Genomic DNA, 11,906 nt, shown 5'->3' with positions numbered 1-11,906 from the left:
GCTCGATATCAATCCAGACATTTAACAGGACTGAACCGGGGTGTAGCTGTACCTGCAAGGGGTTATGCAGTTAGACCCACATAACTCTGTGAGAATTTCCACTTTAGTACTTGGCCTTTAGGTGTATAGCCTTTTGAAAATATATTCAGCCCGCAAGGTTTGTTTCTAGGCCACGCGCAGCGCAGCTCTTAGTGTTTAGGGCATATAAAGGGGGCTAAAGAGTCCTACGACATGCTTTAGAAGCCAGACGTTTGGACAATACCTTTTTGTCAAAGGCTGTACGTTAGCGCCGGTCCCATGGCAGGCACGTAAACAGATATTTTTTTTTGTTTTGATGTGGGCATTTTTGGTCGGTACAAGCCCGAGGAGGCAGGGCGGGGGAAGTGAGCTCCATTTCTGAAATGGAGCTTGCCCCTTGCCTCTTGGCCCCCGTCCCCTCTAATAATTATCGGTGCTCTTGATGGACTTGCATAAAAAAAGAAAACAATCAAGCTCCGCTGGGTCAATTAATGCCCACATATGCGGATTCAGTCATTTCTGTGTGATCAGGCAAAAGAAGCCAATGAAAAGCACAGAACCTTTAGGGTGCATGAGAGCTCCAAACGCTGTAACAAATATCAATTGATTGGCTAGCGAAGCAACGAAAGAATAAATTCTTTGCAACGAATCCGCATCCCATAATCTTTTGTCCGTGACTGTACGTATAGCCTGAAAGCCAATTTGTATACATTTGCAGCAGGCAGAGCCTTTTTGTTATCTAATTCAGACAACAGAGAAAACACAATGAGCGTTGAGACTCTTCCTTGACGCATTTGGGCGAATCCTGGTTCGGGCTTATCCGCGATGCTGTGATGCCTGCAATGAGCGCGAAAATGGATGCAGGTTTTTTCGCTGAAAATTCCACAGCAGGTGTTAGGCCGGCAATCAACTTTCTCGAGCTTTAAATCAAATTTATCAGCCTGTTTAAGCAGTTCCACGTCTTTTAACTAACGCGGCGCCATTTAACGGACCCGTTGGCGCAATGTTGACGCAGCCCGTTTTATTGATAGCTTGAATATTGAAGTGGAAAACTTCCGCTAAGAAAATAATAAAATTTTAGTTCATCATATTTTTTTATTTTGTTGTTTATTCAAAAACAACTCACAGCACTAAGGGCATGGGTGGACAAACAGCTTTGCAAAAACCATTCAATTAGTTACGGCGCATCACTTCCGCAGGTAAACCATTTCAATCTTAGTCTGAACAAAAAAAGAACTTTTGAAAACTTACCTCAACTTCAAACTTCAAATATAAAAGCATTCATTGGTTCGCTCAGTTTAGAAAAGTCTTGTTATGCAGCAACGGCGTGAGCTTCAGTGAGGTTCCATGGCGTGACTGAACTCCATTTAATTAGGCTGGAAATTTCCTATTTCAGGCCCTTTAACCCTACACCTCCTTAAATACTGTTTCAATCGAGAAGAAACGAGGCAATTTTGGTTCTTAAAATTATCAGTAAAAATGTCATAATCAACAAATCTTATTTCTGAAGCTCCCTGAAGAAGGAAAAGTTCCTCCAATGAAACATTAATTACTTCTGCACTTCTCTCCGGTATATTTGCAGTTGTCTGCGGATGCTGTTCGCGCCGATGCTTCACGTAAAAATGATTATGAACTGGCGGATTTTCAGGAATAGCTTCACCATTAAAGATGACTATACGACAAAGAAAATAGCGCAGTTTGTTGGTATTAGTTATCTATATCAAGGTGGAAGCGATCTGTGCGATAAAGTAGATAACATTGTAATAAGTGACATGTCCCGTACGACAGACTGCACTAATGTCAATGTTATAGTACAGTTTGTGTTCCGACTCAGGTTATGAGGGAAGCCGTAGTAAAGGGCTCGAGAAATTTCAATCACCTGGGGTTCTTTAACGTGCACTGACATCGCACAGTACACGGGCCTCCAGAATTTCGCCTCTATCGAAATCCTACCGCCGCAGCCGTGATCGAACCCGCGTCATTCGGGTCAGCAACCGAGGGCTATAACCACTCAGCCACCTCGGCTGCCCTAACACTGAAGTAAATTACAGGCATTGCATTGTTTTACAAGAAAAGAGGGCGGGGGGGGGGGGGAGACGTTCAATGGTCTTCTTTTTCATGATTGAAAAAAAAAATCAAATCCTTATTATACTGCATAAACCGCAATTTAAGCATATCAGCCGAGTAAAAATGTTAGTGGCACCCAAGGTGGGATGTGCGGTGCTTCGCCGTGAAAGCTACAGCCACCAGCATTAGAACCTCGAATTTTCTCGTCTTGCATTTGTTTTCAGGCGCTCAGAATTCGTACCAATGTGGCATTTTAATTGCACAGTAATAGTAGCTGCAGCGCCTTGTGGGCTACAGAGACGCCTTAGTGAAGAATTCCAGATTAATTCCGCGCACTTTGGGTTCCTGAACTTCACCGACACTAAACAGCACACGGTCGTTTTTGCATTTCGCTATCATCAAGATGCGACAGCCGAGAGCGTGTAGTAATTGTAATTTTCTTAATAAATGCCGGCTCTCTTAATGTTATATTCTTGTAATCTTAATGCCAGGAACGAATAAATGCTGGAAGTTCAGAACACTTATCCAACATTTTCACTCCGCGTGCGTTGCAGAGGCTAAAACCTTTACGATCAGGAGCGGCCGCTTCTGATGTGTGTTCTACGAAGAGTGCGTTGGTTCATGTTCTTCCGAATGAATGCAAAAGGCTCCCAGTACTGGCCTGCGTCTATGCAAATGCTCGTTGCGAAGGTGGCCTCAGATTCGCAGAATTATGCCGCTTTCTATCCTTCCTCTTTCCGTTCCATAATGACGAGTCGCTACCGCTGCGCCGTTTGAAAGTGCCGCCATGGACTTGTCCTTGAATGCGGAGACGCGGAAACAGCCGGGGCTGATAAAAGCGGCATTGGCATCAGACGAGATGCCATTCTATTGTGTCAACCGTGCCCATTGTGTCTTCTCCGCGACGCGAGTTGCTGTAGCGAAACTTCCTTCAGCCCGTTTCTTTTGTGACCGAGATGGCACTTTGCTCCGTAGATATTGTTTTGCTCCGTTGCGAGCTTCGTAAGCTTATGGAACCGCGCCTGAGAGCAGGGAATACACGGGAATCGAGAAGCTTTCAAAGACTTCACGTTATTGAGGTCCGCTAAGCGACCAGGGTAATGCACCGCTGGCTCTAAGGAAATATTATGAGGCTGACAGCGTCAATAAAAGCGAAGAAACAACGAAGAAATGCAAGTTCGCAATGTGCGTCGGGTCGGGTATCATGTATCACTTACTCTTAGAAAGGCAGCGCTCAAGGTGAGAAAATTATCTTTCCATTTGTGTGCACTAAGCGTAATCCAAACATACGCTAATGATCTCATCTGGCTCTGACACCGCTACAAAGTTTTAAATGACATAACTTATGTCTACTACTGCATAACAGAATAGGTTACGCTCACATCACAGCAAAGAATTTTTTTGAACCGATGGCAGCCTGTTCTGTCAGCCTTTAACGCCAATACAATTTGTGTAGAACTTGCACAACACTTAGCCTAACTTAACTTGAATGACGCCACCTGTTACCTTTAGCGAACTAGCAGTTGATGTATAAGGGGCACTGGACTTGCATCCCTCTTGCTATATTTTCGTTAATTTTATAATTACCGCTCGTTTGAAGAGTGTTCATAAGTTGTGCGAAGACACTGAAAGAGTACCGTCTGAAATGTAGAGAATAAACTGCGGTTGAAAACAAGTGACGTATTGAGTGTAATTTCGACATTTTGAACCCTGTTTCCGGATGAGCAGACGCCTATTTTGCATTCGTTTGGTATTCCACGGCCAATCCTCGCCAACTTGACCGAGTGAATGACCAAGTTAATGAACATTTTTCAGATTTTCCGTGAAAAAAAAAGAAGGGGACAACGAAGCGAGAAATCCATAGCATAGCCTTCTTAATGTGCAGTTATCAGTTCCGCAAAAAATTTTGTTGCTCGAAATTTGTTGAAGGCGGGCGTGAAAAGCATTCCGCTCCTGGATTGGCATCAAAACTTATGCGACATAGTGGATAAGCAGCTTACGCATGTTCTTTCATCTGTGCGTTTCTATCTACATACACAATACCTTGAACAAAGACTGCCTGTGCATGATTTCAGCTCATACAGCGATCGCCGAGGTGACGGAAGCCAACGAAGCGACACAGTTCAGTTTTGTGACAAGGCTTTTTTCTATTCTCAGAAACTCGAATAAATCCTTGTTCTCTTGTAAAATAGGAAGAATACAACACCAGGTCACGGAATAAATCAATCGCTGTTTTCAGGAAGGAGCTTTCAAGGTCAGCACATCTTCACGGCGCAAAGTTCAGAACAGGGTAGAAATTGCTTTTTCCCCCCTCTATGCTTATATTACCTGTGTCGCGAGAACAATGAGCGATTAGCGTTGACAGAAAGCGAATGAGTATTTCTTGCTGGCACTCGTCACAAGAGCCTTTTGTTTTGAATGGCTCTGAAGACGACCGCAATGCGTTTAACGCAAGCCTTGGCAGCTAGAACAGCAAAATCTAGGCAAAGGAAAGGCAACAAGGAGCAATAAAAACGCGTGTATTCATCTTAAAAATGGTACAAACAACTATGTACAGAACGTTGGCCGCAGAACTAGTGAATACAGAACTAGTGAGAGGTGTCGCGCACATTGTACATGATAACGTGGACATACACGCAGGAAGGACTCACGAAAAACTATCGCAGAGCTATACAGTATGATACCTCGGGCATGGTGAGAAAATGACACATACAGATGTTGCATATCACTGTATGGCAGGGAACTAAAACCTTTGATGAAGTAATGAGTGAGAAGTGAGATATGACGCTGAACAACAAAAACAAACAAACAAATACGCGTTCCGCGATACTTTCGCTTGCCCCCGGCTATGGGAGCAAGTCACGCTCTAAAGACCAAATTACGCGATGGACGCAACTGCCTCTGTCACTCCACCGTTCAACGATAAGACATGGCGCCACAGCAGATTTATGTTGGTCCCAAACTGCCACTTTTTCAGGCGCGATGCCGTCATCTAAATTTGTTGCGCGAGACAGCAAGGAGCAACAGAATATCGCCTGTCGCGAGTCACACTGGCAATAAATAGCTAGCTCTGACGCGCTGGACGTCACGAAGTTCCATGACGCAACCTGGAGACGAAGCGGCAGGTGATCATACACGAAGACGCGAGCGCATTGAAATACGCGCATCATCTTGTCGTCGTACGTCCCTCAGTCTAGTGGCTGCGCATCTTGGCCTCTCGCCTCTTGATTCCATTGCCGTTCGAGAAGTGGCTGGTCACGGTGCCAGCGGAACCTTCCTTGCACGGGACAGCGGCTACGGCGTTGCCGCGGGAAGAGTGCACCACGCCTCGTCGCTTGGACCTGATGTAGGTGTGGATGTAGAAGTTGACGAACAGCACCAAGAAGAAGAAGCACTGCCCTGCGGCCAGGTAGGTCAGGAAGCGGGGATAGCCGCAATCCTTGAACAGGGGCACGCACACGAAGCCGATAAAGACGGCGAACTGAACGATCTGCATTCGAGTGATGTAGCGCTTCCACCACAGGTACTTGTGCATGGAGGGGCCCAGAGCAGCCAGGAAGTAGTAGGTGTACATGACGATGTGGATGAAGGAGTTGATGCAGACTCCCATGATGCCCTGACCGTCGGGGCCGAAAGTGATGAAGAGCCAGCCGTTCCAGACGACGAGGGAGTGATGCACGACGTGGAGGAAAGAGATGTGGTTGTTTTTCTTGCGCAGAAGGAAGAACAGCGTGTCTGCGAAGTCGACGATGCGCACGACGAAGTACCACCAGCAGTAATTGACGATGGCGAGCGATTTGGGGTCGTGCACGTCGACGCCCTGACACACCCAGCTGTAGCCGCCGCCCAGGTACGAGTGGCTGAGAAACTTGTAGAAGAAGAATGTGTTGAGGAGTACCATGCAGGCGTTGTAGGCCATGATTATGTGCTTGAGTTCGTAGGCCTTGCGATCCTCCATGTACCTGGGGCCCCACACCTTGACCACGTACAGGTACACGGCGATTAGCGTCAGCACCATGGTCGGGTTTCCGATCAGAGGGAAGTCCTTGGTCCGCGGGTCGGCCTGCGCCTTCAGCTGCTCAATCAGGTCCATGAAGTAGCCGGTCATTGTCGAACTGCACAGAGAACAAAACGGTGCCGTTTGATTCATTCCGACGCCTTGGAATTCCGCCTCGCCCCATCTGTAGTGCTCAGACTTGTTCACAAACTGCGGGCTTAGTTTTTCTCGGACGAAAGCTCCAAGTTTTGCCCATACGTAGAAAACAACTGCGAAATTTCAGCAAGGCATCTTGTGAGCGACATGCACCTGAACGGTCGACGCCAGGATTTATTACAAGTGCGAAACAAGCGTCTTCCCCTCACTACTTTTCAATTACGTGCAAGCTGCAAACTTTTTCGTAGGAGTGCAGCGTTCCATGGCTCCATGTAACACACGACTCTGTCTACAAGCTTGGCCGCATGGAAAGTCTTATCGAATGCAAAAAGCAAAAGCTTGCTGACTTTTATAAAAAGGGAGACATATATCCATCATTGTTTAGCATTTCTCTGCTGCGTACATTAAAGGAGACAACAACACATCATAGATGAAAGCATAGGGAATCTTAAAAAGCAGCGTAACGCCCGGGAATAAGCGGCGTTTCGTTTGAGGAAGTTCAGAATCTGTTGACAGCGGGGGAAGTTAATGGCGAAGGTTGCGGGCTAAACACAAGCACGCAGAATTATCTGTTGGCATCGGAAGGCATTTTAACGAAATGTTCATTGCGGCGAGATCATACGTATCGTTCTGATGAAGTCCGCCGTTTTAGTGTGCTGGGTCGTATCATTGTCTCATGAATAGAGAAATAAATGTTCGCTAAGCAGACTGAAAAAAGCAAAATAAACGAACAAATAAGCCATCCAAGCTCAGAAGGCGCGAATGCGTGACGTGAAAACCCGAGGCGCCTCAAAAATCACGCGTGACCACGCTGCTGACTCGCGACGTTCCGAGCTCCTAGGCGAACCTCTCAGCCGAGTGACCTGTCCGATTGAACAGTTATTGGCTCGAAGCCCAATTCAATGAGGTTGAGAAAATAAGAAGACGGCGTTATTCTGAGCAACGACGAGACAGCGTTGGATGCAAGCGTGCTGCCTTGGCTGACGTCTTATCAGAGCGTATGGACACCTCACGCTAGTCGCGTGCCGCTCCATCGATAAAAACTTTATCGATGGAGCGAAGTTTCCATCGAAGTTTTCCCACTGCTGACCATTTGTAAGCTACAGCGTGGGGCTTACGACGCATCTGCAGCGCTCAAGCCACTTTTTCCTCAGAGGCAAGGATCATATCTTGCATTTAGATTCATCTATACTCGAGAGGCAATAGGAAAACGCAACTTGAGATCGTGTTTTTGGAATATAAATACTGTAGACAATAAAACTGTTTGCAGCGAGTTTGTAGTGCCCAGTTGAAGCGTGTACGCTTCATACATTGCTGTCTTTTTTGCATTATTTTTGTACTTTGTCAACTACCCCCGCTGTAATGCCAGAAATCGGGCTGCGGATAGGTGAATCGAAATAAAATTGACGATGCGAAACGGTTCTAACGCTGAAATCTGCACCACAAGTAATCCATTGTTTCAGGTTTTACCCAGGCGGTTTTGGGGCGAGACATTTCATCCGCGCCCCCTTTTCTAACATTCAACATTTTCGGACATTTCATGGTGTTCGGGGGAGAGGCTAAAATGAATTTTGTTTCCTGACGAGCCCTGAAACGAGACATGGAACAGGCAATTAGGGTACAAGGCCCGACTTTAAGCGGAGCTTCAATCTCCGTTTCTACGTCAGGAAACGTGAGCACATATATTTTTTTTTCCATAACCAGGAAGCGTGTCTATATCATAATAACTCTTCCCCGACACCGCCCATGAAGCATCGATCACCCGTAATCAATGGATTTGAGCTCATCGAAGCCTTTGCGGTGGCGTGGGGCATGTTGCGTTATGCTTTATCTTGCAGTTTTGAAATATTTTGATCTCCGGCCGCCGCTTGGGAATTTTAAACGTGCTGTGAAACCTGTGCCGTCGTGATCTCCCGACAACCATGGCCGCCCACCGCGCGGGTTAACCGCAAATGCGGTATCGTGACGAGTCTCGTGATTCTGCAGCGTCCTGAATTGACGTTTGTGACTTGGACAGCAGCTGCGAGCCTGTTTATTTCAAGTTGCCGCAATTCAGCTAAGAGTTCTGAAAGCAAGGAGCAACGAAACGAGTCCGGAACAGTGGCAGCAGCTGCCATTCAAGTGTTATGCATGCGCGTCACTTTTCCTTTCGCGGTCGTTCAATGATTTACTAGTTCCCGCAATGCTATATATTTCGTACCTGCACGGTGCCTTCATCATTCTGCCAAACTGTTTTGGCGTCTAATCAGCAAAGAGTGCATTTTCAACCTCCAATAAAACCAGCTTCTAGATGATGTGAGGATGGCGCGAAAAGAACAAAGGAGGCACAAGAACACAACAGGACAACCGCCAACTTGCAACATGCAACTGAGTTGCAAGTTGGCGGCTGTCCCGTTGTGTTCTTGTGCCTCTTTTGTCCTTGTTCTTTTCGCGCCATTCTAACATCATCTAGAAACTATGTACCAACTAGCCCAAACCAAAATACTTCTTAAAACTAGCTATTCAGCTTGGAGGCGTGCCGCATAGTGGGCCTCAGTGTCGGCTAAGAGCTATAGATGTCCTTAGGGTTCTTTTTTTCACCGCAGACGTGCACGCCACTATTTGTGCGGCTACGAATAAGTACACATGGATGAACATATTAGAGTGTCCGACATGCGGCCAGGCGAACTTCATGGAAAAAGATCACGCCTCGAACTTGACGACACAGCACCCGCCAGCGTCGAGCGCACCTATTAAGTGGAGAAGCGGTGAAATTGCAAAACAAAAGTGATCTGCGAAAAATGTGAACTGCACTTGTGTTTGCAAACTGAATGTTTGTTTTTTCAGTACGCATATTAACCAACTAGCACAACTTTCTGCCCTTCTAAGTATAACGTACTTGCCACCTCACGGGAGTGCTTCGCCGCATGGCATGTCGGCCGCAAGAGTTGATTCAAATTTTAATAGCTCAAGGACCTGGAGAGCTACAACGCTGGCTTTTTTTTTTTTTGCAGCACGATTTATTGCTACAGTGGAGAACGTTATGTATGAGCCGACCCTTTGCGTGCATTTTTTTTTTTGAATGAGAATTAATTTGACGATATACTTCTCCGACCTTCACTAAACTTTTATTGACGAATTAACTTTTGCAGTAACTAGCGAGTCCGGGCAATTTCTAGTTCATTTCTAATGCGACACAACATGAGTGCAACCGTTTTGAGAAAAAAATAAGAATCAAGACACACAGAAAAGAGCCGATGTTTCCCCATTTGGGAAAGATTAAAATAAATAAGAGAAAAAAAAGCAAGAATGTTTTGTTGCCCGACCACAAAAATTCTTGGACCTTGTAAAGAACGACTATAATTTATCAGTGTTATCGACAGAACGCTGAAATGTGGTTATGGTATGTGGCTCAGGAATATGCGCAGCCTACATCATTTAACGAACAAGTACTTCATTGCAAGAAAATGCGCCCAAGAAAGCACAACGAGGCCTAGCGTAAAACACTTGCTGTAAATTTTTTGGTCTTTCACCGGGAAGCCTGACTTAGTTACGCCCCGTGTTGTGTGTGCAGGCTGTATTCCTCTGAGAAAGAACAATGGGAACACATTAAAAATGAAATCTCAGCATAGAAGTCAGAAAATGGGACCCGGAATATGTTTTCCGATCTTTGCGGCCGGTGCGCAATGAACCCTTCGCAATATGCGGGAGTGCACAACAACCACGCAAGCGTAAATACTGCAAACGGGGCCGTATGCCGACAGCCAAGTTTGGAGGCGGATTACAAGAAGCTCAGCATAAGAAAATGAAACAGCATATGCAATTCATCAGTGATAAAAGCGAAGAAAAAGCGTCGGGAATGACTGCACAGACCCGCTGAATGAAAATTAAGAAAGGAGCGGACACTGCATCCTTTTTTATAATTAAGGCCTTCGCGTCATCAATGAGAGAATGATACGGTGCAACGTCTTTCCTGCGAATTTCCTCCTCTAACTTTTTTTTGTCTGCCGCTTGAGTATAGAGTTAACACAACGTTTAAAACTTGGGCAAGCGAAATTAGAAAAACGAATGGATGAAAATGAGTTTAGTCTTGTCCCCGTCTGAAACGTACCAAGTCATTGTATCTTGTGTCCTCTATAAAAAATAAGAAACGCCAATTGATTTCAAAGAAAGGGATAGGAATGCATTTTAAAATGAACATAACCCAACTAGCCCAACTTCCCATCCTACTATCGGAATGCATGCCATGGTAGAGACGTCCGCACTTAACATCACAATGAAATCATCAACTTAAAGGTTATGCTCGCGCAGTGTAGACGATCATCTGTTGTGGAAGATGATATGCAATGTGGGCAACGCAATCTTTTGGTTATTCGACACGGACCTATAGGTTTAAAAAGAACATTGGAAAGAAACAGCCCGACCGATGTAACCAAGCTCATTTATTCTTTGCAACACAGGCTACCGCTAAGTTACTGATATCTTTACGTAACATGTTGAGGTGCATCGTTCTTACCACAAATGTATAGCGAAGGCACTAATGACTTGTAGCTTCTTTACGCCTTACTTAAGTGGCCGCCCCGATGCGCAGGCTTGGCTAAAGAATATTTTCTTATCGCGAAATGCAGAGCCTGGAAATCCGCTGTCATCAATACCCACAATACCCACAATTTTTTTTCTTAACGAGGGAATCGATATTGCAGATGTGCCACTTGAACGTTCGGCCCTAACGCAGTCGAAGCAACTAACTGCTCGTATCCTAAATGTCTACGGAGGTGAAGAACCTCGTCTAAAACAAAAATAAAGCCACAACAAAGCAAATAAATGAGAGAATCAGGAACGATAAACGAAGGGAACGTAATGCGTATCACGCTACTTACGGAGCTCGCGCACTCTCTAATCCACTCCTGGCAGCAGTACACAGCAAGCGACGACAAAAGAGCCGCAGAAGGTGCAGAAAAGAAAGGGAGCTCGACGCACTGGTCGACTACCGGAGCACACGTGTTCCTCTCCTCTGCACACCGGCGGCGACCACCGGCCAGGGGGCACAAGTCGGCTACGAGTTCCGCTCGGCTACGCCGGAGCTGCCTTGGCTGAGCGACTGATGCGAGCCAAGAAAGTGCGATCGCTATTTATGCTCCGGATTCGAGAGGGCCACCACTACCATCCGGAATAGGCGAGCCACGGCACCGGACGACGACAGGGGGGAGGAGGCGGGGAGAAACGCCGTCGCCACGCGCGCGATCTTTGCAGAGAGGGGACGAGGGTGAAAGGGCGCTGTTGCTGTCGTCGTTGCTACTGCCGTGGCTATTGGAAAATCGCGCGCAGGCTCCGCCACGAACGCAGCCGCCGGAAAGAGCGGGGGGCACAAGAAAGAGAGAGGGTGGACGAGGGGAGTTGAGAGCGAGACGGCCCTCACTAGGCAAGAAGGTATGTACGCGTGACTGCGATTGACAAGCCTGCAAAGGTGGGGCCTGGTGGGTGCTTCTGCGTGCATCTACGAGGAACCGACGACCGAAGGCGTCGCCCGGCGGTGACCACTGCAAGTGTAAGGGTTCAAGCACTCAGACGCAAGAAAGGAGGCATGGCTTGCAGGAACTTGCAACTTAGGAGGAGGAGTTTCAAGCGCTACGTGCTACCACCGTTCGCACTGTCAAGGAAGAGTGGAGCCGTTGTTAAGTAGGCAAGC

At 46.6% G+C, this 11,906-nt stretch overlaps 1 pseudogene across 1 annotated transcript; it reads right to left on the bottom strand.

The window, feature by feature from the left end:
- Window positions 1-4,587: 4,587 nt before the first annotated feature.
- LOC144129264 (very long chain fatty acid elongase AAEL008004 pseudogene) lies at window positions 4,588-11,385 on the bottom strand (annotated as a pseudogene). The gene is made up of 2 exons (XR_013313895.1): window positions 11,098-11,385; window positions 4,588-6,200 (listed from the first exon to the last, which is right to left on the bottom strand). The product of XR_013313895.1 is annotated as a very long chain fatty acid elongase AAEL008004 pseudogene (transcript).
- Between the last annotated feature and the right edge of the window lie 521 nt (window positions 11,386-11,906).

Source organism: Amblyomma americanum, chromosome 4 (assembly GCF_052857255.1).
Source record: "Amblyomma americanum isolate KBUSLIRL-KWMA chromosome 4, ASM5285725v1, whole genome shotgun sequence".
In the NCBI taxonomy this organism is placed as follows: Eukaryota; Metazoa; Arthropoda; class Arachnida; order Ixodida; family Ixodidae; genus Amblyomma; species Amblyomma americanum.
The sequence above is the reverse complement of the archived record's forward strand: the minus strand, read 5'-3'. Positions and strand labels throughout refer to the sequence as shown.